Genomic DNA, 24,985 nt, shown 5'->3' on the forward strand with positions numbered 1-24,985 from the left:
TCCAGAAAGAGAAACTAGGAGAAGATCTACCTCAAGATTTGCCCTCTGGGATTGTGTGTGATCTGGGGACAGAGGATGGTCTCTACCCAGAGCACAGGACAGGGTCAGAGCCTGAGAGCTCCACTAGCCTGATTGGCTGGGCTGGCAAAAGTCAGAGAGCTTGACTAGCCTGATCAGTGGGATGGACTAGAGCCTGGAAGCCTCAAAGCAGAGCAAGCCTGATCAGCCACAAGGACAACTAGGGAGCAGAGGCATTGGCTGTGGCACTAACAATCTGGAGCTTGCCTGCAGAGCTGGAGGGTGAGTTTCAGTGCAGGAGAGCTGCAGTCCAACCTTCCTTTCAGCTGAAGCCTCTTACCAGAACAAACATAATTATTACTCACCTCTGCCCCCAGCAGCAGACCTCCCTCAGCCAAGAATAGGGAGAGCAATTACCTTGCCCTAGAGCAAAACCCACCACTGGACAAAAATAAAAGTATTCAACAGCTTGCCTCCAGGCTAAGGGAGAGGACCTCAAATTAAGGTCACAGACACTCCAGAAAAAGCAACCAACATAACCTACTTGCCAGCTTACTTGGAGTTATTAACCCAGTGAGTAAAGTCTCTAGGGGATCTCAACACCAAACTTCTGTGAACCAGCCCTTCGGCAACATAAGGTCTTAGGAAAATGAAGAAAGATCAGCAAAAAAGGAGGGTTCATAGCAAAATTCATAGAAGGAGAATACCCTAACTCAGAGAGACCAAGACACTCTGAGGAAAATGATCTGGTCTCCAGCACAGAAAGACTTCCTTGAAGAAATCAAGGAGTTTAAAAATCAATTGGAAAATTTGGGGGAGGCAATTTACACCGTTCATTAAGAAAACAAATAATTGAAAAATACAATTGTACAAATGCAAAATGAAAATAATTCTCTCAAAACCACAATTGGTCAAATAGAAAACTCTTTCAAAAATAGAATTGACCAATTGGAAAAGGAACTGTAAAAAGTAAATGAAGGAAATTCTTCTCTAAAAAAGGAATGGAGTCTGTGGAAACTAATGACTTCATGAGATAGCAAGAGTCTGTTTAACAAAAAAAAAATAAAAAATAGAAGAAAATGTAAAATACCTCATCAGCAAAACTTTTGACCTTGAGAACAGAAAGAGGAGAGACAACCTGAAAATTACAGGTCTTCCTGAAAACATTGAAGAGAAAAAAGCCTGGACTTAACATTACAGGATTTAGTGATGGAAAACTGCCCTGATATCATGGAACCAAAGGGCAAAATCATTATTGAAAGAATACGTCGATCCCCTCCAGAAAGAGATCCTAAAATGAAACCATCAAGGAATGTTGTGGCCAAATTCCAGAACTATCAGATAAAAGAGAAAAATCCTGCAAGCAGCCAGAAAGAAGCAATTTAGATACCAAGGAGTCACAGTAAGGCTTACACAGGACCTTGATGAATCAACATTAAGGGATAAAAGGGCCTGGAATAAGATATTCCAAAGAGCAAGGGAGCTTGGAATGAAACCAAGAATCTGCTACCCAGCAAAGCTGAGCCTTCTCTTTCAGGGGAAAAGATGGACATTTAATGAAATGGAAGACTTCCAACATTTCCTGGTGAAAAACCAGAGCTTAATAGAAAATTTGGACATCAAACAGGAGGCTCAAGAGACACATGAAAAGGTAAAGAAAAAAACCTGCTATCCAATAGGATGAAAGTGACTATATCCCCTCCTGGGAGAAATATTCTTATAACTCTTGAGAACTGTAACTGTATTAGAGAGGAATATACTTAGCCAGAAGTGATAGATACTGACTTTTCTGTGACTCAGATAGAATGAATGAAACACAATACCTTCTTAAAAAGGGGAACAAGAAGGAAAGAAAAGGATAGAGGAGATTGAATGGAGTAAATCTCATTACATTAAGAGGTACAAAAGACCAATTGTAATAGAGGGGAAGAAGGAAGGAATTGAGAAGTACCTGAATCTTCCTCTCATCAGATTAGGCTTAAAATTAATTTACACAAACACTAATTTAAGTTAAGAAACTTATCTTACCTTTCAAGTATTAAAAGGGGAAAATGAGGGAGGAGATAGGTAGGGGGAAGAAGAAGGGGAGCTAACAGAAGGAAGGGGGAAGAAGGGGAAAGGGGAAAGAAAGAGGAGGGGGGTTGATATAGGTGGGCAAACACGATGAAGGGGCAGTTTTCAGAAACAAAATACTCAGGAATATGGATAAATGGGAAAAAGGGAGAAAATACAATCAGAGGGAAAATAGAATGGAGGCCAATAAAGAATTAATAATTACAATTTTGAATGGGATGAACTCTACCTTAAAATGTAAGTGAATAGCAGATTGGAATAAAATCCAGAATCCTACAATATGCTGCTTACAGAAACTCATTTGAAGCAGAAAGATACATATAGAGTAAAGGTAAAAGGTTGGAACAAAATATATTTTGCTTCAGCTGAAGGGGGAAAAAAGTGGGGGTGGAAATCCTTATCTTAGACAAAGCAGCTGTAAAAATAGATAGCATTAAAAGAGATAAGGAAGGAAACTATATCCTCCTAAAAGACATAGACAATAAAGTAATTTCAATGCTGAATATGTATGCACCCAATGGTATAGAATCCAAATTCTTAGAGGAGAAGTTGAAAGAGCTTCAGGAAGACACAAACAGAAAAATTCTACTAGTGGGAGACCTCAACCTCCCAATCTCAGATTTAGACAAATCTAACCATAAAATAAATGAGAAGGAAGTTAAAGAGATAAATAGATTTATGGAAGAAACTGAATGGTGATAGAAGGGAATATACTTTTTTTTCCTGCAGTACACGGCACTTAGACAAAAATTGACCATGTACTAGGGCATAAAAACTTAATGATCAACTGCAGAAAGTCAGACATAGTGAATACATCTTTCTCAGATCATAATGCAATGAAAATCAATAAAAATATTGGACCAGGGAGATACAGACCCCAAACTAATTGGAAACTAAATAACTTCATTTTACAAAGATGAGTAGATCAAATGAAAAATTATAGAAAGAATTAATTATTTCATCCTAGATAATGACAATAATGAAACAAAATACCAAAACCTATGGGATTCACTCAAGGCAGCTATCAGAGGATATATTATATCTTTAAATGATTGCATGAATAAATTAGAGAAAGAAGAAAGCAATGAACTAAATATGGAACTAAAAAATTAGAGAAAGAACAAATTAAAACCCCCCAATTAAATAGCAAAATAGAAATTCTAAAAATTAAAGGAGAAATTAATAAAATCAAAAGCAAGATAACTATTGAACTAATAAATAAAACCAAGAGTTGGTTTTATGAGAAAAACAATAAAATTGATAAACCTCTGTTCAATTTGATTTAAAAAATTACTAGTATCATAAATAAAAAAGGTGAACTCACCACCAATGAGGAGGGAATTAAAGTAATAATTCAGAATTGTTTTTCCCAACTCTATGCCAATAAATCTGATAATCTAAGTGAAATGGATTAAAATCTAAAAAATATAGGTTGCCCAGATTAAATGAAGAGAAAATTAAAAACCTAAATACCCCTATCTCAGAAAAATAAATTCAAAAAGTCATTATTGAACAGCCTAAAAGAAATCACCAGTGCCAAATGGATTCACAAGTGAATTCTATCAAACATTTAAGGAATAATTGGTTCCAATTCTTTATAAACTCTCTGGAAAAATAGGTAAAGATGGAACTCTACCTAACTCTTTCTATGACAGCAATATGGTACTGATTTCTAAACCAGGAAGAGCTAAAACAGAGAAAGAAAATTATAGACCTATGTCCCTGATGAATATCGATGCAAAAATATTAAATAAAGTCTTAGCAAATCAGTTACAACAACCATGACCAAGTAGTATTTATTCCAGGGATGCAGAGTTGGTTCAATATTAGGAAAACTGTTAGTATAATTAATTCTATCAATAAAACCCTATCACAAACCATATGATTATATCAATAGATGTTGAAAAAGATTTTGACAAAATACAATACCCATTCCTACTAAAAACACTAGAAAGTATAGAAATAAATGAATTGTTCCTTAGAATAATAAGTAATATCTATCTGAAACCAATAGGCTTGAGGCATTCCCAATAAGATCAGGGGTGAAACAAGGATGTCCATTATCACCACTACTATTCAATGTCATATTAGAAATGTTAGCCTCAGCAATAAGAGAAGAAAAAGAAATTGAAGGAATTATAATTGGGGAGGAAGAGACAAAACTCTCACTCTTTGAAGGTGACATGATGGTATACCTAGAGAATCATCTAAAAAAACTACTGGAAATAATTAGCAACTTTAGCAAAGTGCAGGATATAAAATTAACCTTCATAAAACCATGACATTTCTATATATATTTCTAGCAAGATACATCAGAAAGAGCTAGAAAGAGAAGTCCCAATCAAAGTAACCACAGATAATATAAAAAATAACCAGGAGTCTACTTGTCAAGACAGACTCAAAAACTTTTTGAAAACAATTACAAAACACTTCTCATACAAATGACATCAGACTTAAATAACTGGGCAAACATCAACTGCTTATGGATAGGCTGGGTTAATATAATAAAAATGACAATTCTATTAGAACTAAATTACCTGTTTAATGCCCTACCAATCAAAATTCCAAAAAATTAATGAGTTAGAAAAAGTGGTAAGTAAATTATTATGGAGAAATATAAAGTCAAGAACTTGCAGGAATTCAATGGAAAAAAGTGAAAAAGAAGGTTATTACCAGATCTAAAATTATATTATAAAGCATCAGTTATCAAAACTGTCTGGTATTGGCTAAGAAATAGAGTGGCAGATCAGTGGAATAGATTAGGTGCAATAGCAGGAAATGATTATGGTAATCTGCTGTTTGATAAACACAAAGAGTCAGCTATTGGGATAAAAACTCTCCCTTCCACAAAAATTGTTAGAGAAACTGGAAGTTAGTATGGAAGAAACTTTGATTAGACCAACACCTCACAACCTATATCATGATAAGATCAAAATGAATACAGGATTTAGACATAAAAAAACAATACTATAAGCAAAGTAGATAATTTTGATTACATTAACTTAAAAATCTTTTGAACAGACAAAAACCACTGTAACCAAGATCAAAAGAAATGTAGTAAACTGGGAAACAAGTTTTAAAACTAGCATTTCTGACAACGGACTTATTTCTAAAATATGGAGAAATGAGTCAAATTTTCAAAAAAAAAAAGTCATTCCCTAATTGACAAATGGTCAAAGGATAAGCAAAGACAATTTACATATGAGGAAATCAAAGTGATCCTGTAATATAAAAAATTGATCTAAATCATTTCTTATTAGAGAAATGCAAATTAAAGCATCTCTGAGATACCACCTCACATCTCTTGACTGGTCAATATGACCAGAAAGTACAATGATCAATGTTGAAAGGATTGTGGGAAATCTGGGACATTTATACATTGTTGGTGGAGCTGTGACCTCATCCAACCTTTCTGGAGAGCAATCTGGAATTATGCCCAAAGGGTAATAAAAATGTGCATTCCCTTTGATCCAGCAATGCCACTACTGGGTCTATACCCTGAAGAGATGATGAAAAAGGTTTAAAGTATCATTTGTACAAAAATATTTATAGCAGCCCTGTTTGTGGTAGTAAAGAACTGGAAATTAATAAATGTCCTTCAATTGGGGAATTGTGGTATAATGTATGTCATGGAACACCATTGTTCTATTAGAAACCAGGAGGGATGGGAAATCAGGGAAGCTTGGAGGGATTTCCATGAACTCATGTTGAGTGAGATGAGCAGAACCAGAAAAATACTATACACCCTAACAGAAATATGGGGGTGATGATCACCCCCATATTTCCCAAAGAAAAAGAAGAGCAAGTAGGGAAAATATCTGTATGATGAAACTTTAAAAATAACTGAGGAAAGAAGTGAAAAGAAAAGAAAAAAAGAAAGGGAATGTGGAATTCCAATAATAGTAAGGAGAGATAAGATAGTTTCCTTAAATGGGCAATGTAAAATAAAGAAAAGGGAAAGACAAGAAGTAAATTTAAGAAAATTATAAGTTTCAAGAAAAATCAAAGGAATGTTTCAAACAAAAATGGAAGGAGCTTGAAAGCAGTAGAAGAAATTTAGAAGAGGTGTTAAGAACATCAAAAACCATGATGGGGTGATTACTGATCTAGAGTCAGGTCTTCTGGAGAATGAAATCAAGAGGGCCTTAGGAATCATAAGTACCTGTAAGATTAGTGAACAAAATTCTAGCTGAACTATTAAAAATCCTAAAAGATAATGACATTAAAGTGCTGCACTCAATATGATATCAAATTTGGAAAGCTCAACAGTGGCCACTAGATTGTAAAAGTTCGCTTCATAGATATGAATTCTAAAGAATTTGTTGTTATAGTTATTCAGTCATTTAGCTATGTCCAATTCTTTGTGATACTACTTGGGAGAGACAATGACAAAATACTGGAGTGATTTGCTATTTCCTTCTCCAAATACTAAAGAAAAGTAATCAAAAGCCAGAATTAAGGTAGTCAGGAGTAATAGCAACAATCTCAGGGATACAGATGATAGCACTCTGATGACAGGAACTGAAGACTTAAGAAACATCTTGATCAGGGGAAAGAGGAGCATGTAAAAGCTGACTTGAAGATAACATGATAAAAGCAAGCTAAAATCATAACAACTGGTCCCATCACTTCCTAGCAAATAGAGGGAGAAGAAATGGAAACAATGTCAGATTTTTATATTTGCAGATGGCCATTACAGTCATGAAATTAAAATATGCTTGCTCCTTGAAAGGAGAGGTAGGGAAAATCTGGTCAGTATGCAAAAAATCTGAGACATCACTTTGTTACCAAAGGTCTTTATTGTCAAAGCTATAGGTTTTCCAGTAGCAATGCTTGGGAAAGTTGAGTGCCATGGAATCATTGCCTTTAAATTGTGGTGCTGAAAAAGACTTTTGAGAGTCTCTTGGTGGGCAAAGAAGTCAAATACATCAATTCAGATTGTTCTTTGGAATAACAAATACTGAAGCTAAAACTAAAATACTTAGATCCAAATGAGAAGGCAGGACTCATTGAAAAAGACCCTGAGATTGCAAAAGATTGAAGGCAAAAGGAGAAAGGGATGTCAGAAGATGAGATGTATAGATAATGACATGGAAGCAACAAACATGAACCTGAAATAAAAGTAAAAAATTATCAATTTATAAAGACAAAAAATCAATAATATGGAAGACCAAGATTTCTACTTCTGTGATTATTTTGAATTTCTGGACAAATTTTGTCATTGATAGCTATATTTCTTTAGTACAACTTTTCCAGGATCTAGACTACTAAGCATACCTTGTTGGAAATCAGCTTCATGAGACTAGTCAAAATCAGTGAAATAAATAAATAGTATCAGGATACTAAAGTACTTAAGCCAGAAATATCTGGCACATAGTAGGCATATAATAAATGTTAACTGTCTGATCAACAAAGGAATTGATTTCTATAATTTCTAGTTCTAATTCTTTATTTAACTTTTTGACAAATCATTTTTTCTATATGAAATCCAGATTCCTTATGAGTTAAATAATATGCACCATTTACAAAGCACTTTAATGTTTACAATTAAAGTTTACAAAGTATTAAGGCATTTGATTCTCATGAAAACTTTGACATATAAGATACAGATATTATTTAAAAATTTCATGATAAAAAAATTGAGACAGAAACTTATATTTACCTAAGTTCATGTGACCCAGAATCTGAGTTTGAATTTGATCCCAATGCTTTCTGAGTCCAGTACTCCCTTTTTCAGACTTCCTTAAATGAAGAAGTTGAACTAGATGGTCTTGAACTTTACATTTGTATCATTAGGTGATTCAAAGCAGTTTGTACATTATCTAGGCAGAGATCTTATTTAATTTTTTTAGTTAATTCAATAATTAATGTTAGTAATATTTATTCAGAAGCTCTTAAGTGCAATACCAGTACATCTGATATCATGAAGAATGGCTGGAAGGGGGTATAGTACAACAAAACAAAGGTATCACCTTGGGAGAGCTTATAGTCTGACCTTAGAACTAAAATATAAAGATATATAAAACAGTTTTTATGATGCTTAAATTGCATTTTAATTATGTTAATATTGATACTTGCCTTAATGAATGGTTAGGCTTTATAATCTATATTTAAAACATGTACTATATTCTAATCACTCTGGAATTGTCATGCATCTGTGAGGTTTATAAAGGAATGATAAATAGTTCAAATTCCCATTTAGAGCCTATCCTGGGAAACTTGGCATTGAATTACAAATCAAATAGCAAAATATTTAATTGGGACAGTATAACAAAATAACAGAAAATAATCAAGCAATAAAAATCACTTTCATTTCCTTTCTACACTAAAGACTACAACATCCCAGAGGTTTTGGGGAAAGAAAATTATTTAAAGTCACTCCGTCACACTAGGATAATGTTTAGAAAAATCACATATTGAGATAAGTGAAGGTTAAGTTTTCAGAGCCATTTTTCTTGCTTTAAGTCTGGAAGACTTGCTATTTAGTTCCATTTGTTCACCTCCTAGGGCTCTCTGACAAGGACCAGGAGTACTTTTATTTTTGATATTCCTCTCTACATTTCCTTTCTTGGAGTCTTAGAACTTTGCTGCTCTGCTGATACTCTACATCCCCTTAGATGTCATCTGCACAGAAGCTCTACTATGTTCTTATATCTGTTTCTGCTTTACAGTTTTATAGTTGGAATAAACTTAAAATCTTTTCCTACTTCTAGAGCCACTACTGCAATTGCTTTGGAGAAACATCATTATCATTTATCTTTTAAGGTGAAATGAGTCAACATGCTTGGGAGCTAGTCAACATATTTCCATTTATGCTATTAGTCTCATACTTCAAATGATTTAGTCCTTTTATGCTATATATGCCATTGTATGGCCTTTAGGGTCATAATTACAAAGAGAACTTCTCCAATACTAATTCCTGCTTATATTAAGCCTCTCGATATTAAAGAGAAGTGTTGAGTCCCTTTTCTGGACTCTTATGTTGAATTCCCTTCTGGACTCCCTCAATCTACCCCAGGTGAGTGTTGGAAGGGCAGGAGACAAGGAAGACAAGTTTCTCCCTATACACAAAGGTCTCTAAGTGATCCATTTATTCACTAGAATACAAGTGCTTAAATAGCCTTCCCAAATCCTAATCCACTCCTACTCCCATGGCACTTAGTAAAACTGATGATCAAAGGCACCAGGTGATGACAATTTACAGTATTCCCACACACAATAGTCCCTACTAGAGAAGTAAGGAGATTCCTTCTGCAGCTTGAGGTTTTATCATTTAAACTATCTAAAACTGTGAGGCAGAGACCATTCTATAAGCAGGTATTGGTTCTATAGTAAAGAGCTGCAGTCATTGGTTCCAGAAAATGTGTCATCAATTAGTCAATCAATATGTATTCATTCAATGCTAGGTGCTGGTGTTACCCAGAAGAAGGAAAAATAATCCTATTAGTAAGGAGCTTAAATTCTTTATTTTTTAGGCTTTTGCAAGGGAATGGGGTTAAGTGGCTTGCCCAAGGCCACACAGCTAGGTAATTATTAAGTGTCTGAGGTCAGATTTGAACTCAGGTACTCCTGACTCCAGGACCGGTGCTCTATCCACTATGCCACCTAGCTGCCCCTAGTTGCTTAAATTCTGATGAGGAAAACACATTTATACATCAGAACATACAAAATAAATAAAAGTAGATAGAAAGTAAAATCAAAAGGGATGGCAGTATCAGCTGGAAGGTCTCTTAGAAGAGATAATTCTTGAACTGCATCTTAAAGGAGGTCAGGGATTCTTAGTTTAGAAGGGAGAGAATTCCAGGCATAGATAATGGCCACTATAAAGGTAAGGACGCAGATATGGAATGTGGTGTGAGTGAAGCTACAAATAGGTCAGTATGTCTGGATTGTAGAGTATCTAAAGGCAGTAGAATATAAGATTGGAAGGGTAGAAAGGGAGTAGGTTGTGAAAAGCTCTTAATACCAAAAAAAGGGGACTTTATATTTGATCTTGGTATTAACAGGGCTGCTGGATATAATGAGTAAGGGTTTAGACAAGATGACACAGGCAGACCTATGGCTTAGGAAAACCATTTCAATAACAAAATGGATGATAAATGTAATATAGAGAGACTTGAGTCATGGAGCCTCATTTGAAAGTTGTGGTAATAGTCCAGGCAAAAGACAATAAAGGTCTGAATGAGGATGATGTTTGAGTGGGAGAGAAGACATTCTGAGGTTTGACAAATGATTGGAGATGTGAGATGAGCAAAATAGAGAAGAGTAGAGGATAACATTCAAGTTGTGAATCTAATTGACTTGGAAGAATGGTGGTGCTCCTGTTGGTCCTAGGAGAGTTTAGGTTATATTACATTAGTTTAGTTTTGGGAAAAATGAGTTCTTTTGTAATTCAAGCTAAATTTCAGATTGTTATAGAAGATTCAGTTTGAAACGGTCAACAGGCAGCCAGTGAATAGAGGGCTCTATCAGAAAAGAGACAAAGGGTGAATAGATAGAACTGAGACACGTGGGAAGAGATGAGGTTGTAAAGTGAGAGTGTTAGAGAGAAGAGAGAAGAGGTCCCAAGGAGAGAGTTATAGGTGATTCTCAGAGATGTGGGCATGACATGGGTAAAGATCTTGAGAAAAAAAGAGATTTAGAAGAATCCATCAAAAAAGGAAGAGAATCAAGAACTATCAGAGTTAAGCAAGAGTTTTTTCAAATCATACTTGGGGGGAAGCATTATTAGATTTACATATTTATTTTCATAGAACTGAGTTCAAGATAGAAATTTGAAGTAGATAACACAAGAGTTTATGAAAATGATGGTCAAACAAGTAAAAATTACTCATTTCAGATAGAAATCAAAAGTATAATAATATTTTTATAGGTGTATACCATTTTTGCTTAATTTCTAGCAATTAGAAGTCATTTATGTTATATAAATGCAAATTTCAATCTGTCTTTCTTAAGCTATTAACATCTCTTTCATTTCATCAAGATAGAGCTACATTTATGCTTCTTCTTAACATTTTTTCTCTTCCAATTTGAATTAAGCATTGAATTAAGCACTTTGAATTAAGCATTAAGGACACTGATCACAAAGCTCTGTAGATCCTTTTAGAGTCATACAGCAAATTGTTTTATGGTGCCTTCTAAGTATAAGGGTTTTGAACCAGCCTTGGCTGAAATCAGATTTATTTTTTTCCAGCTCTATCCTCTCTCCTAACCTCCTGCCTTATATCTTCAACTGTCTATTAGACATCTCAAACTGGATATCTTATAACCACCTTGAACTCAACATGTCTAATACAAACTCATTATCTTTTTCCCCTTCCATCCTTTCTAACTACCCTATTACTGGAGAGAGCATAAACATCTCAATCACTCAGGCTCACAACTTAGGGACTATCCTCCATTCTTTACTCTCTCACCCTGTAGTGTCCATTAGTTGCCACTTGTCATCCCTTCTACCTTCTTAACATATCTGGTATATAACCCCTTTCTCTTCTGAGAAACTGTGAATTACCTGATGTAGAGCTTTAATACTTCATATCTTGACAATTTTAATAGTCTTCTAGTTGGTCTCCCTGCCTCAACCTGTTCCCCCTTGTCCAAACTCCATTCAGTTGTCAAATTTATCTTAAAGTATATTTCTGATTATGTCATACTTCCCATTCCCATTAAATTAACTCCAATGATACCTGCAGGATCAAATATATATTGTTGTTTGGCTTTTTAAGTTTTTAATAACTTGTCCCTTTCCTTCTTTTCCAGTCTTCTTATACCTTACTTCCCCCACAAACTCTATGATCCAGTGAAAATGGTCTATTGATTGTTCCAAGACATGCTATCTCCTAACTTTATAAATTTTTTACTGACCATTCTCTATGCCTGAAATATTCCTCCTCTTTATTTTTTCCCCCTGAATGATTTTCTCTTTATTTCACCATTGGCAAGAAATCTTTTCTAATCCCTAATGAATGTCTTCTCATGAAGATTATCTTTAAATTATTCTATGGTCATAGTTTCATTCTTTCTGACAAAAGGGTCTGTCTTTTGATTTTTCTTGTATCCCCAGTACTCTGAATGATGGATTTAAGTGTTGAATAAAATAATAAAAATTCTTTCTCAATAATAGTATGTTTATAATATGGTGACTGAAAAATATAGAATAAACCTAACTACTGTATCATTTTAATTACATATGTGTGATATGGGATGGTGAAGGATGTAAGTCAGTAAGAATTCTTACCTTTGAAGGTAAGAATCATCTGAAATTAAATCATTTGAAATCAATTGTACCCGAAGGCACAATTTAGCAATCTTCAATTTAGGAAAAAAGTCATGCTCTAAAAGTTCTTATACTGTTAGTTTTTTGCAATTCAGAATTCATTTCCACATATACATAATGTTATATATGATAATATTTCCTTACCAATGAAAAACTTATTTAATCCACTGTTCAGTTTACATATAGGATGTTTCATAATAATCTAAGACAAGGATTCTGAGAGTAGAAGACATTGAAGAACGATCCTTAAGTAAACATTTTTACATCTGGAAAAAAATGGCAGGAACTGCATCTCATTTGAAGTACAAGACCTTAAGAGAGTTAGAGAGTCTAAGGTTTTGGGAGACCAAAAGAGATCCCTTTTGTGAAGATCACAAAAGGTATGAGAGAAAGTCAGACTAGAAGTAAGATAGCTCACTTCAATCTGTTATCTGGTAGCTTACAATTTTAATTCATTACTTTTGCTAACTAAATGCTAAAGTCTTGCCTATGATAAGAGTTACAAATCTTTTCAGCATCCTCTATCTTTATTACAAACCCCTTTACAGTCAGTGTCCTCTAAATTTGGTGCCCTGGAGCAAAACTCTGGCCATTTCAAACTGAGGGAAGATAAGCACATTGCTTTCTCCCTTCCTGGGCTAGCCCTAGGGCAAATCTCTCTCTCTCTCTCTCTCTCTCTCTCTCTCTCTCTCTCTCTCTCTCTCTCTCTCTCTCTCTCCTTCTCTCTCCTTCTCTCTCTCTCTCTCTCCTTCTCTCTCCTTCTCTCTCTCTCTCTCTCTCTCTCTCTCTCTCTCTCTCCTCTCTCTCTCTCTCTCTCTCTCTCTCTCTCTCTCTCTGTGTATATGTATTAACATTTACTGTCTCTTTTATCTTTTCCCTCTCATATTCTATATTCTCCATTCTCTGTGCCTTCATTCTGTCCCAAGATTGTTCCACTATATAATTCTAAGGACTGCCCTACCCTGCCCTCAAAAGCTTCATTTTCTTAAATTATTTCCCTTCCTTCTTCTTGAATAAAAGCTCTCCTTCCTTTAGTGAACTAATTTTCAATGAACTGTTAAGAGGAAAGAAACCTGATTTAACAAGTCAATAATAATGTGTGAATGAATGACAGCCTCTTAACCCTTCACATTAAAAAAGATTGTTATCTTAAATGTGTTTCTGATGGATGGTATTTCAAGCAATGCAATATTATGAAGTGAAAGAATTCATAAAGTACTGTGAAGATCAATTTATCCAGGGTAATCATCACATATTCAGGTCAAACTTGGGTATGTTCTTCATAAAGCATCAACTTTCCAAAGTTATTCCCTTTTTGAATAGTTCACTTGAGTTTATGGAGATCTTATCTTTTAAAATTTTATATGATTAAGTGGTCATCCATTATTCACATATTAGTGTGAATTTTTCCAAATGAATTGCTTTCTCTCACTTCTGAGCTTTATTTTGTAAAAATATTTATAAAATAAAAATTTCACTTTTCTCCTAAGGTAGTTCACATGATGTCAGTGGTAACAATGACTTCCAAGAATTTAGGACAGTAGAGTAAAGGCTCTTATTGTTTTTGAATCTTGGAGTACTTTGAAGCCTATGAACCCCTTCTCAGAATACCATTTTTCATTAAGGGAAAGAAATACCAAATTTCAACTGGTGGTTATTCAGAATAAAGATGTACCCCCCCCCCCAATATAAGTTCATGGACCTTCTCATATTTTTCTATGAACACCACTTTGTGGGGATGGGGGAGTGTTTCTATGGATTTCCATATAAAGAATCCCTGCTCTATTTGTAAATACTGGTCACTTGTAAATTGAGAATTGCCTACTGCCATTTTCTTACATTGATTGTATGTGACAACTTTATTTTTTAAAAAGTATTTCCTAACTCAACATTTGTGCATATAATTGTTTGGTTTTCTAATTTTTTTAAAAAAATACCTTATTTATGATCTCCTTGGTATAAGAAGCTCCCAGAAAGACATCTCTCTCTCTTTACTAGTAAAAACTAGCAATCTCTATCTAAAGATACACAATTCAACTATAATTTATACAGTTGTGTGAGAGAGTTGCCTAGGTGTGAAGGAACTGAGAGATATTAAGAGACTTGCTCCTGAATACACAGCTGGGAAGAAACAGAGGGAAAACTTACCTTGAGCTCAGGTCTTCCAAACTTAAAGACTGAATCTGTCTGTTGTACTACACTGCCTTGATCTTGAATTCTAATTCTTCACAATAAAGGTGTAAACTAAGTGGCCTTCCAAATTACAGGTCAGCTAAACAAAGGTTAACTCAAAGGAGCTTCACTTGCTTGGGGTGCAATCACTCTTCAATAAGAAATGAACTCTCTTCTTAGCCAACTCTACTTGACGAATGAGGAAAGCTTTGACATATGAGAGGCTGAGGTAATAACTTAGCTCTTTTCCATTCCAAAAGCTTTTATGCTGATAAATGGAGGCTCAATTCTTAATTCTACAATTCTAATCTCAGTAGCACAATTCATTACTGAAAAATGCCAATATATGTATATATGTGTGCTTTTGTAAACACAGGTAAATTTATTCAGAAGACAAGTTCATTTCTCTTTGTTTACTGTTTAGGTCAAGGCATGGAATTTGTCTGGTAAATATATTCATCGAAGAGAGAAGAACCATGTCTGTACAGGATAGACACATTTTGGTGCCTAAATTTTGATGAATATCACTAGAATCAACAAGACAATATTTTAATTCCCTTTAAGACATCAAGCTCCCCTCACTGCTTTTGAAGTGTAAAGCTTTTCCTTTAGGTGTATATTTGAGAAATGTAGAAGGCATTTTTTTTTTAGCAAGAAAAGCAAGCATAGAATGAAAATCTACAAAACCAGCACTAGAAATAGATTTCAAAACCATGCCTAGTCTACATTGTGACTAAGGCTGAAGCAAGCTAAAAACTATGAGGGTCACAGAAAGGAGAAAAAAAGGCAAAGCAAAGAAAAAATAAAATAAATTAAAACAAAGCGAAGGTAAAAAACTAAAGTAAAATAAAATTTTTAAACAAAGAGTGTGGACCAAATAACAATCTGGTTTCAGAATACTTCTGAAAACATTTAGAAAATTATTCTCAAAGATGTGCTCAGAATTGACTTACCCATCTATCTTTCTTTGTTTTTTCTTTGCTCCTTCCTCTGTTGCTTCCTTCCTTACTTCCATTCCCTTTTCTTTCTTCTCTCCTCTTCCTCTTCCTCCTCCTTCCTCCCTCTTTCTTTTTCTTCCTTATTCTTCTTTCTTGCCTTGGACTTTTCAAAAAAACCCAGAATTTTAGTCCTATCTCTGATTTAGACTAGTTCTATGACCATGAGCAAGGTACTACTTGCTTATCAATTTTCCAGACTAGGAAGGAATATACAGGTACTTTATTCACATTAGGAATAGGAATAGGGACAGGATTTATTTCACAGAGAACCGCCCCCCCCCCCCAGAGGAGGAATCTCCTTCCACTAACACAAGTCAATACTTTAAAGATTAAGTGATTTATTCAGGGTCACACAGCCAAAATTAAGACTTAAATCCAGACTTTTCTGGTTCTTTGGCTAGCTTTTTATCCATCACTACAATATTGCTTCTCATTAACATGAGTGTTCATTTCAAAAAACTCCTAGTAGGTGACATCCTTGAGAATAGGGATTGTCTTTTGCCTGTTTTGTATTCTCACTGCTTAAAACAGTGCCTGGCTCAAAATGCTCAATAAATGTTTATTGATTGATTAAATGACCTTAAATGAAATGTGTGTAGGCAAAGGATGAAGGGAGAAGCCATTGGAATGAGGGACATTGAATCATGAATTTTGACAGGAGACACAGATATTACTCCTAGACTTATGTAAGAAAATGACATCACTCCCAAAGAAGCAGAATCCAGGCAAGAGTAACAAGTAGCTGCTCTTAAAGATTGAGACTCTTATGGAGATCACTGCAGATTGTAAATAGGTCACTCAGTGGATAGAGATATGGGTCTAAAGCCCAGGAGACTTGAGATCAAATTCAGACACTTAGTCATTTAACCATAGTCATTTAACCTCTTTCCTCATTTATAAAATGGGGATAATAAAATTACCTACCTCTAAAGGTAATTGTGAGTAATAATGGGATAACCTCATTAAAAGAAACAATATTGGTCAAGCATTTAACAGTTTCAGCTAAGCTCAGGTGCTCAATAACTGTTTCCTTCTTTTCTTCCCTCTGGTGCTGAGTGTTACATATTATGCAAAGTAGGAAACACTTTGATATGTGTAAAGACTTGAGACATAAAGGTGATGCTCAGATATTTAGAATGCATTATTTAGACATTTCTCTATTTTACTGCTCAAGTTCTCAGTGTATTCTGACTTGGTAAAGAAGTTGGAAGTGAGGGAAATTAAAATTTACCTCCCTCTATTTTCTCAATGAGATTTTTCTAGTTAATAATTAACACCTTTCCTTGGCCAGGCTAGCTGTCTCAATCACCTAAATATTTTACTACATACATACTTCTTCTAGGATAAGGGTTCTTAACTTATTTTGCATTATGGACCCTTTGGCAAGTCTGATGAAACCTATGACCCCTCTCTCAGAACCATGTTTTTAAATACATAAATTACAACACAGGATCACAAAAGAAACCAATTAGTTTAGAATGCAACTGTAAATAAATAAATGAATACACTTATACATACATGAACAACCAAAATTTTGTGTATATGTCACAGGCTTTAGATAAAGAAACACTGCTCTAGAATGAATTTATAATATAAATACATTGAACATATAATAAACAACTACAAGTGTCCAGTTTTCTTGTTAATAAAATCAAACAATTCACATTTCTGGAATACTTTAAGATCACAAACTTCTTCACAACAATATATACCATGATAACTGATAGTTATGAAATAGCCATGTATTCTTTTTTATATATATATATATATATATGTGTGTGTGTGTGTGTGTGTGTGTGTGTGTGTGTGTGTATGCATACACACATACGTAACACATACATATATAGAGATATATGGACAGTTTGCTACACTATTTTTCTTTGACCTGGGTAGAAATTATAGCTTACATCTCCATGCTAAAACAATAAAATGAGATTAAGAGTGTGCAATGGGTAAGAACACAGGACTTGGATTTGAGATTGACCTGAATTAAAATTCCACTCTAATCTATGTGGCCCTGAGCAAAGCATTTAACTCATTTTTTTTTTTGCTTCAGTTTCCTCACTTGTATAATGTATATTACCTCAAGCTACTTTGCAATTTTCTTCTAATGCTTTGCAAATTTCTCTGAATTTTCTAAATTCTAGGTATGATTTTGTATAGACCCCCTACAAATGGAGCCAAAACAGTTGATTAATTCAGCACAAAATTCAATGTCTATATTACACTAAGTTTACATTGTTCATCATTCTTTCCTTCCTAACAAATTATATGTAATTGAAGTACTGCACCAATATAGCCCTCTATTCTTTTTAAGAAAAAAAAGGTCTGCCCTCTGCAATTTGTAAAACATTTGCTTTGCCAAGCCTGTCAATATATTTTAGTTGTTCAGTAGTTTCTCGGTCATGTTCAATTTTTTTTCATAGGGGGAGTTATGAGGCCATGGGGTAAGTGACTTGCCTTAGGTCACATATCAAATAATGTTCTACCCTTCATGGCCCCAACTGGGGTTTTCTTGGCAGACATGCTAAGAGAGGTTTATCATTTCCTTCTCTATCTCATATTGATGAGAGAACTGAGGCAAACTAGGTTAATTGACTAATCCTGGGTCATACTAATAAATGCCTGAGTTAAGATTTGAACTCAGGAAGATGAGTCTTTCTGATTGTAGATCTGGTGTCACTTGGTTGTTGGGATATGTTTCAATGATCTGAAAGTCTAGGAACCTAGACCAAAGGGTGGCTAAGAATCTTGATTATTAAATATATATGTTTCTCTTCATATAGCTAAAAAACTAGAGTTAATTATATTTAATAGAGACTAAAATTAAATACTGTGACAGCTGAGTGGATAGAGAGCCAGATCTAGAATCAGGAAGACTCATCCTACTGAGTTCAGTTCTGGTCTCAGATACTTCCTAGCTGGTTGACACTGGGCTAATCAAAATCCTTGTTTGCCTCAGTTTCTTCATCTGTAAAATGAGCTGGAGAAATAAATGACAAAACAACTACAGTAATCTTTGTCAAGAAAATTCCAATGAGTCACAGAGAGTTGTACATTACTGAAAATGACTGAACAAAAAAAAAGCAAAACAAAACCTAACAATACTTAACATATGTGCACCTGGACAACCTCCATAACCACCAACTACCAATTCTACCAATTTATTTTTCATTTTCAAGGTGTAGATTGTAGTAACAAATGTGTGCATGGATGTATACATAGAAATACCATTTTGCCAAGTTGGGCTAGGTTTACTTCTTCCTTAATGTAAGCTTTTCTCTGCATTGATGCCATAGGATCTTTGATTCCTCTCCTCCTCTTACCTAGATTACATTGTCTTCAAATGGATAATAACATTTACGTAGACTCTTACACCCTGAAAAAGTTGGGGAAATAGATCTGAGAAATTCAGAAACACTTTAAAACCTGGCCTTAATGAGTTTCTCAACTAGAAATCTAGAACTCTATTTAGATTCTCATCCTTACATGACTAGGGTAGTTAGCAAGTTGAGGAAGAAAGGATTCAGTAAGACAAGGGGAAAGGAAATGAGAAAACTCAGTTTTATTCAAGTATATTTTCAGGGTAAGACCAGAATTAACTTTTGATTTCTGAAAGTTAGTGCATTCCAAACCCACCCAATTAGCTTTTGTTATAGTAACGCCCTATATGTATGTTTCTTAGTCATATTTAGCAGTATTAAACTTGTTATGATCCTTTCATTTCCAGGGAATGAGACAAGAAAGAAAGGAAAAGTTGCCCCTAAGACAAACTAACATTGTGAGAACACAGAAGCAGAAAGACAATAAGAAATCAACAGAATATTGTGATACCATAATGTCAATTAATAGCATCTGTTACTAGATGAAAAGTATATGATGATAATAATAAGCAACATTAACATAGCATTTCCATAGTTTTTACCAATTTTATTTTCACAACAAACCTTGAGAAGTAGGTACTATTATTAGGTACTATTAATATAACCATTTTAAGCATTAAAAAACTGAGATAGAGAGAGGTTAAATAATTACCCAGGGTCATTCCCTTAGCAAATATCTTAGATAGGATTCAAACTCAATCTTTCTGACCCTCAATTTAGCACTCCAATTCTCTGCCACTGGAATCTGAATTAAGTTCTTATCATATTGCTTCTCTTTAGTAAATGGTGGGAACACAGGTAAGGAGTGAAGAAGGCAGAAAGAAGGAAGGATAGGAGTAAGTAAGGAAAGAAGGAGAGGAAAAAGAAAGAAAGAAGAGTTGGAGGGAAGGAAGAAGGGAGAAAAGGGAGGAAGCAAACAAATAAAGGAAGGAAAAAAGAAACAAAGAAAAAAGAAAAGAAATTAAGGAAGAAGAAGAAAGAAAGGGAAGGAAGGATGAAAAAAGCAGGAAGGCAGGTAATTAGAAGTGGGGGTAAGGAAGGAAAAGAAACAGAAGAGAAGGTAGGAGAAAGGATAGAAGAGAGGGTGAAAAAAGGTGAAGGAAGAAGGGAGGTAGTAAAAAGGAAAAGGAAGAAAAAGAAGAATGAAGGAAGGGACAAAGAAAGAGAAGGAAAGAGAGGGAGAGGAGAAAGGAAAGAATGAGGGCAGGAAAGGAGGAAGAAAAGCAGGAAGGCAATCAGGAAGGCAGGAAGGATCTGTACTAAGTACCTACTATGTTTTGGGAATACAAAAATAAAATAAAATAAAATACAGTCCTTGATCTTAGCAAATGGGGGTGACAATAAATAATGGATGCTTTAGCTGGAAGTCAGAGAAAAATACCCATTGGTACTCAGGGTGTAGCAGTGAAGGAGATAATACATATTTTTAGTATATTAGTGTAATAGTACAAACTATATCAGTTTCTGGTATTGAGCCATTTGACAGTGCCAAAGATTTTGGCATTGAGAATTTTCTCTTTCAGATTCTTTAGTGGTTTTGGCATTCATTAGATTATTTCATGGTATCATAAATAATAATAATGCTATAAGGTCAAAGGATTGAAGGCTTGAAAGGGCCTCTAGGACAACTACTTTATTTTAGGAGAAAGAAAAGTCAAACAAAAAGAGAAATTAAAGAACTTACCTAGTGTTATAGGTGTAGTAAATAGAAATGCCACTATATAAACCTGGGACCTTTAATTTTACTATTCCATATTTCCATATTAGCATAAAATATGAAACACACAGAATAAGAATCTTAAATAATTAAAAATTTTAAAATCTTCAATAATTTAGTCATTTTTTTCCTGAATGGGATATGAAGAAAAGGAAAGTTTCCAAGGTAAAACTCACTAGAAGATATGATAGAAATATGGAGGTAGAGACTAGACTAGTTGATCACATATGTAGAATTGCCTAGTGAGGAACATCCCTCTATCACGTAGGCTGACACCACTGTAAATTATAGTCATAGAAAGTTGCTAGAATAGAGGAGTCAATCTTAAATAGAAACAGGAACCACTAATCTGTACATAACAATCCCTGGGGCTACACCATAACAGTTTTTAAAAGTGATATTATCTATATTCATTCTATTTTGATTTATTTTGTTAAATATTTATCAATTACATTTTAATCAGATTCTGGTAGCACTCAGGAGTGTAGGGGGTCATGTGGCCTTCAGGTTGAATGTTTGTCACCTTTAGCCTGGAAACTGAGAGGTAAAATGATTGGCCAGTCTATGTCAGAGATGCAGCTTTAACTCATATCTTCATGTTGGTTCTCCATCCAATATATACCATGCTGCCTCTCTCTCTATAAATATAATTGCATTACATCTTGCCAGAACAAAGGATTAAGGATTTTTCTCTTTGGGAAAAAATTAAGCATTCCCTTAGCAGCTAAAATTAAACCATTGCTTGAGTTAACCACTATGATCAGTGAAATGTGTGGTTTCTATGAGTGATGCTAAGACTGAAAGGAAGTAATTAGGTGCAGAGCAGTGGATAAGGGCAGCACTGTCTGTAATCCTGAACTATGTGTACCTCAGCGAGGTCACGCCAGTGAATTAGATAAACAATACAGGGGAAGGGCAGCTGTCATTGGCTCAGCAATCAAATTCCACCTCTTTTGAATGGGAGCACAAGAAGCCAACAGAGTCAGTGGAGAATTGAACTAGTGAGGCTATACCAATGTAAGTTGAAGATCAATTTTACTTGTGTAAAGGAGAGTGAAATTGTTAACACAGAGTACCATGTTAGGATTGTTTTTTTCCAAGAGAGATGAGGAAAGGAATTATATAGTGTAATTCTGTAATGCAAAATTTCACAGTTTAGATGTCATTTCTTAGGTGGTCAGAATGATTTACATGCTAAAAGCAAATTACATTATCTGGTGAAAAATAATAACAGTGTATTCTCAGCTGCCTACTCTTGAATTCTCCATCTGATGTTCCTTTTTAATTGGGAGTATTAGGTCAGCTGGCTAATAATTATGGTGTGTAATGCTTGCCCTCTAAATCTTACATATGGTATTTCAAGTATTTATGCTCAGTGAGAGCAGATTCTTCATGATTAAATTCCAAGTCCTAATCAAATAGGAATGTGGTAAATACCTTGCTGAGATAAACAGTAATCATTCTCTTCTGGTGAAGGAAAATTTATAGCCTCATAACATTCTAATTATATTTTACATTAAAATAATTCCTTGGATCGGAGGTCTTTAACCTTTCTAGGGGGGTGAGCTACTGTTTACTTCCCTCAAGATTAACAAGAAACCTGTGAGGATGGTGGGAGGCATCTCATGGTGAAGTCCTTGCTAATAACTCTTTGTGGACATAGCTTCATTGCAATGGACATTTCAAGCAGGGGAGGGCAAGGCTGTCTGGAAGCAAGATCCAAAGTTCTGTCTAGGGCTAAAAGGATTTTAAATGAGGGGGGAATTATTACAGCTGGTTCTGCCTGCAACATTTTTTGGAACTACTATGTATAATGACACCTTAACATTTATTTAGCGTTTTGTATATTTCATTTGATCCTTATAATATCCTTGTAAAGAAGATAGTATGAGCATTATTCTCTCCATTTCATAAGTATGGAAACCAAAAAGGTTTTCCTGGTGTTAAATTCCCTTAAAAAAAGACAATCCTTTAACATAGACTAAGCTGTGGACCCTGTCAGCTTTACACATCTTTTTTTGCATCCCAATAAATGAATGCTTTGGGAGTGAAATGAGCTTCACTGTTAGCATCAGCATCTTCTACCTCCAACATACACATCATTCCTTTGGCACTTGGAAGGACTGAGGAACAGATTTTTTTGAAATTCACTTGATTCCAATCAGAGATAAGGGGTGAAAAGCAATTTGCTAATCTTAGGGCAGTTAGTAGTTTGAAATGAGGGACTTTAAATTAATATTGGACATAGTTTTAAAAATATATTTAAATCTTAACCTGGGAATTTTTAACTTCTGTTGCTTTCCTGATTAGGGTGTGGTGACTCACAGTCCTGGATTATTCACCAACTGAACTGTGGTTTTCATTATCATGTAGTCTTTCTAGTCACTACAAGATGGTAGGTAGTAGAGATAGGTGCAATTGGAGCTGAAAAACCCAGATAGCAGAAACCCAACAAATGGTGAGAAAGGCTGCCTTGGTAATCTAGGATACATACATACATATATATATATATATATATATATATATATATATATATATATATATATATAAAATAAAACAAGTAATGTAATTCCTAGCTAAGAGATAATATACTCAACAGAGTGAGTAGCAAAGACATCAGCTACCTTACAGTCTTGGACATATAGGTTATCCTCTGTAGATATATAGCCTGTCCAGATGTCCTTCTGCAAATGCTGTTGTTGCTTATTCATATATGTTCCATGGTCCCAGATGTTCTAAATTTGGTACCTCTGGGGATATGTGTTCTTTACATATATGCTTTCCTCCACTAGTGGTATTTAATAATTTGTTGGAAAGTAGTATGCCATATTTACCTATTTATTTGTTATGCTGTTTGATTAAATTAATTTTATTTTGAACCAATATGTCTCTTGGCTAGCTGGTAGAAGTAAACTAAGCATCTTAGGTACTCATGAGTTGTATTTTAAATCAGTCATAGGATCATAAACTTAGAATTTGAAGAAGTTATCTAGTCAATCATCAATTGACAGATAAGGAAACTGAAACCCAGAGACATCAATAACTTACTTGATGGCAGAATCTATATTTTAATTCAGATCCCATAATTCTAATTTTTATATTCTTTCTGTTATAAAATGTCACACAGGTATTTCAAAGGATGAGAAAGATTAAGTGACTTGATGATGGTTACACATTAGCAGAGCTAAGATATGAATCCAGAGATTTAGATATAAATGTTTGTACTTTCTCCTAGATTATAGTTTCTTAAGAATTATCCCCTGGTTACAGGGAAAGTAAACAAATTGCAATCTTGCAATGGACAAAGTCCTATGAAAGTTACTGTTGTCACACTTTAGGAGAGCTTTTGAAGTACCATTAGGTTTCCTTGTAAAAAATTTCATGGTGTTGTGATTTGAATGATCATGTTAAATTAAACATTATCTAGGGGTATCTAAGGGGATAAAGCACTGACTCTGGAGTTAGAAGGAATTGAGTTCAAATTTGGACACAGACACTTAAAAATTAGCTGTGTGACCTTCAGCAAGTCACTTAACCCATTGTGTTGCAATCCCCTCCCCCGCCACAATATCTAGCCTTTCTCCTTCCCTCTTAAAAAACCCAGCTCTTTTTTTTTTTTTTTTTTAGGTTTTTGCAAGGCAACCGGGGTTAAGTGGCTTGCCCCAGGCCACACAGCTAGGTAATTATTAAGTGTCTGAGACTGGATTTGAACCCAGGTACTCCTGACTCTAGGGCAGGTGCTTTATCCACTACGCCACCTAGCCGCCCCAACCCAGCTCTTTCTATACATAAATACTCATGAATTTTACATAAATACTCATGAATTTCACTATTTAATATCAAGTTCTCAGATAAATAGGAAGGTTGATAATTCCTGATCAAGTGAATAGATCACATATACACATACATAAAAGTGTAAGTTGGGACATATACTCTTTTGTTCACTTAAACAATGACTTACTACTTTATATTAACATTGTTTACAATATGCTACAACACCAGGTTGATTTGGTTAATTTAATAACCAACCATCCCAGTCTATATTCCTGAATTAACCCTTTGTTTCACTGAATTAAGGTGGTCTCAAGCACATCCTTTAATCATCATCACTATAGCTACCACCACCACCACTGTGATTTAAAATGTGATAACTCATCCAAGGATTAGACTGAAGTTTACTTTTGAACTATCTATGAAAAATGGGATCTGTTAGATAAATCACTATTGTAAATAAGATTATCAAAGGAATACTTCTTAAGAAAATATATTTTTTAGGAAGCCTCAAATATTTTAGAAGTATCTACTTAGCAACAAGTAACATGCAAACCATGCTTCTATTTATTAATAG

This window comes from Macrotis lagotis, chromosome 7 (assembly GCF_037893015.1).
Source record: "Macrotis lagotis isolate mMagLag1 chromosome 7, bilby.v1.9.chrom.fasta, whole genome shotgun sequence".
NCBI lineage: Eukaryota > Metazoa > Chordata > Mammalia > Peramelemorphia > Peramelidae > Macrotis > Macrotis lagotis.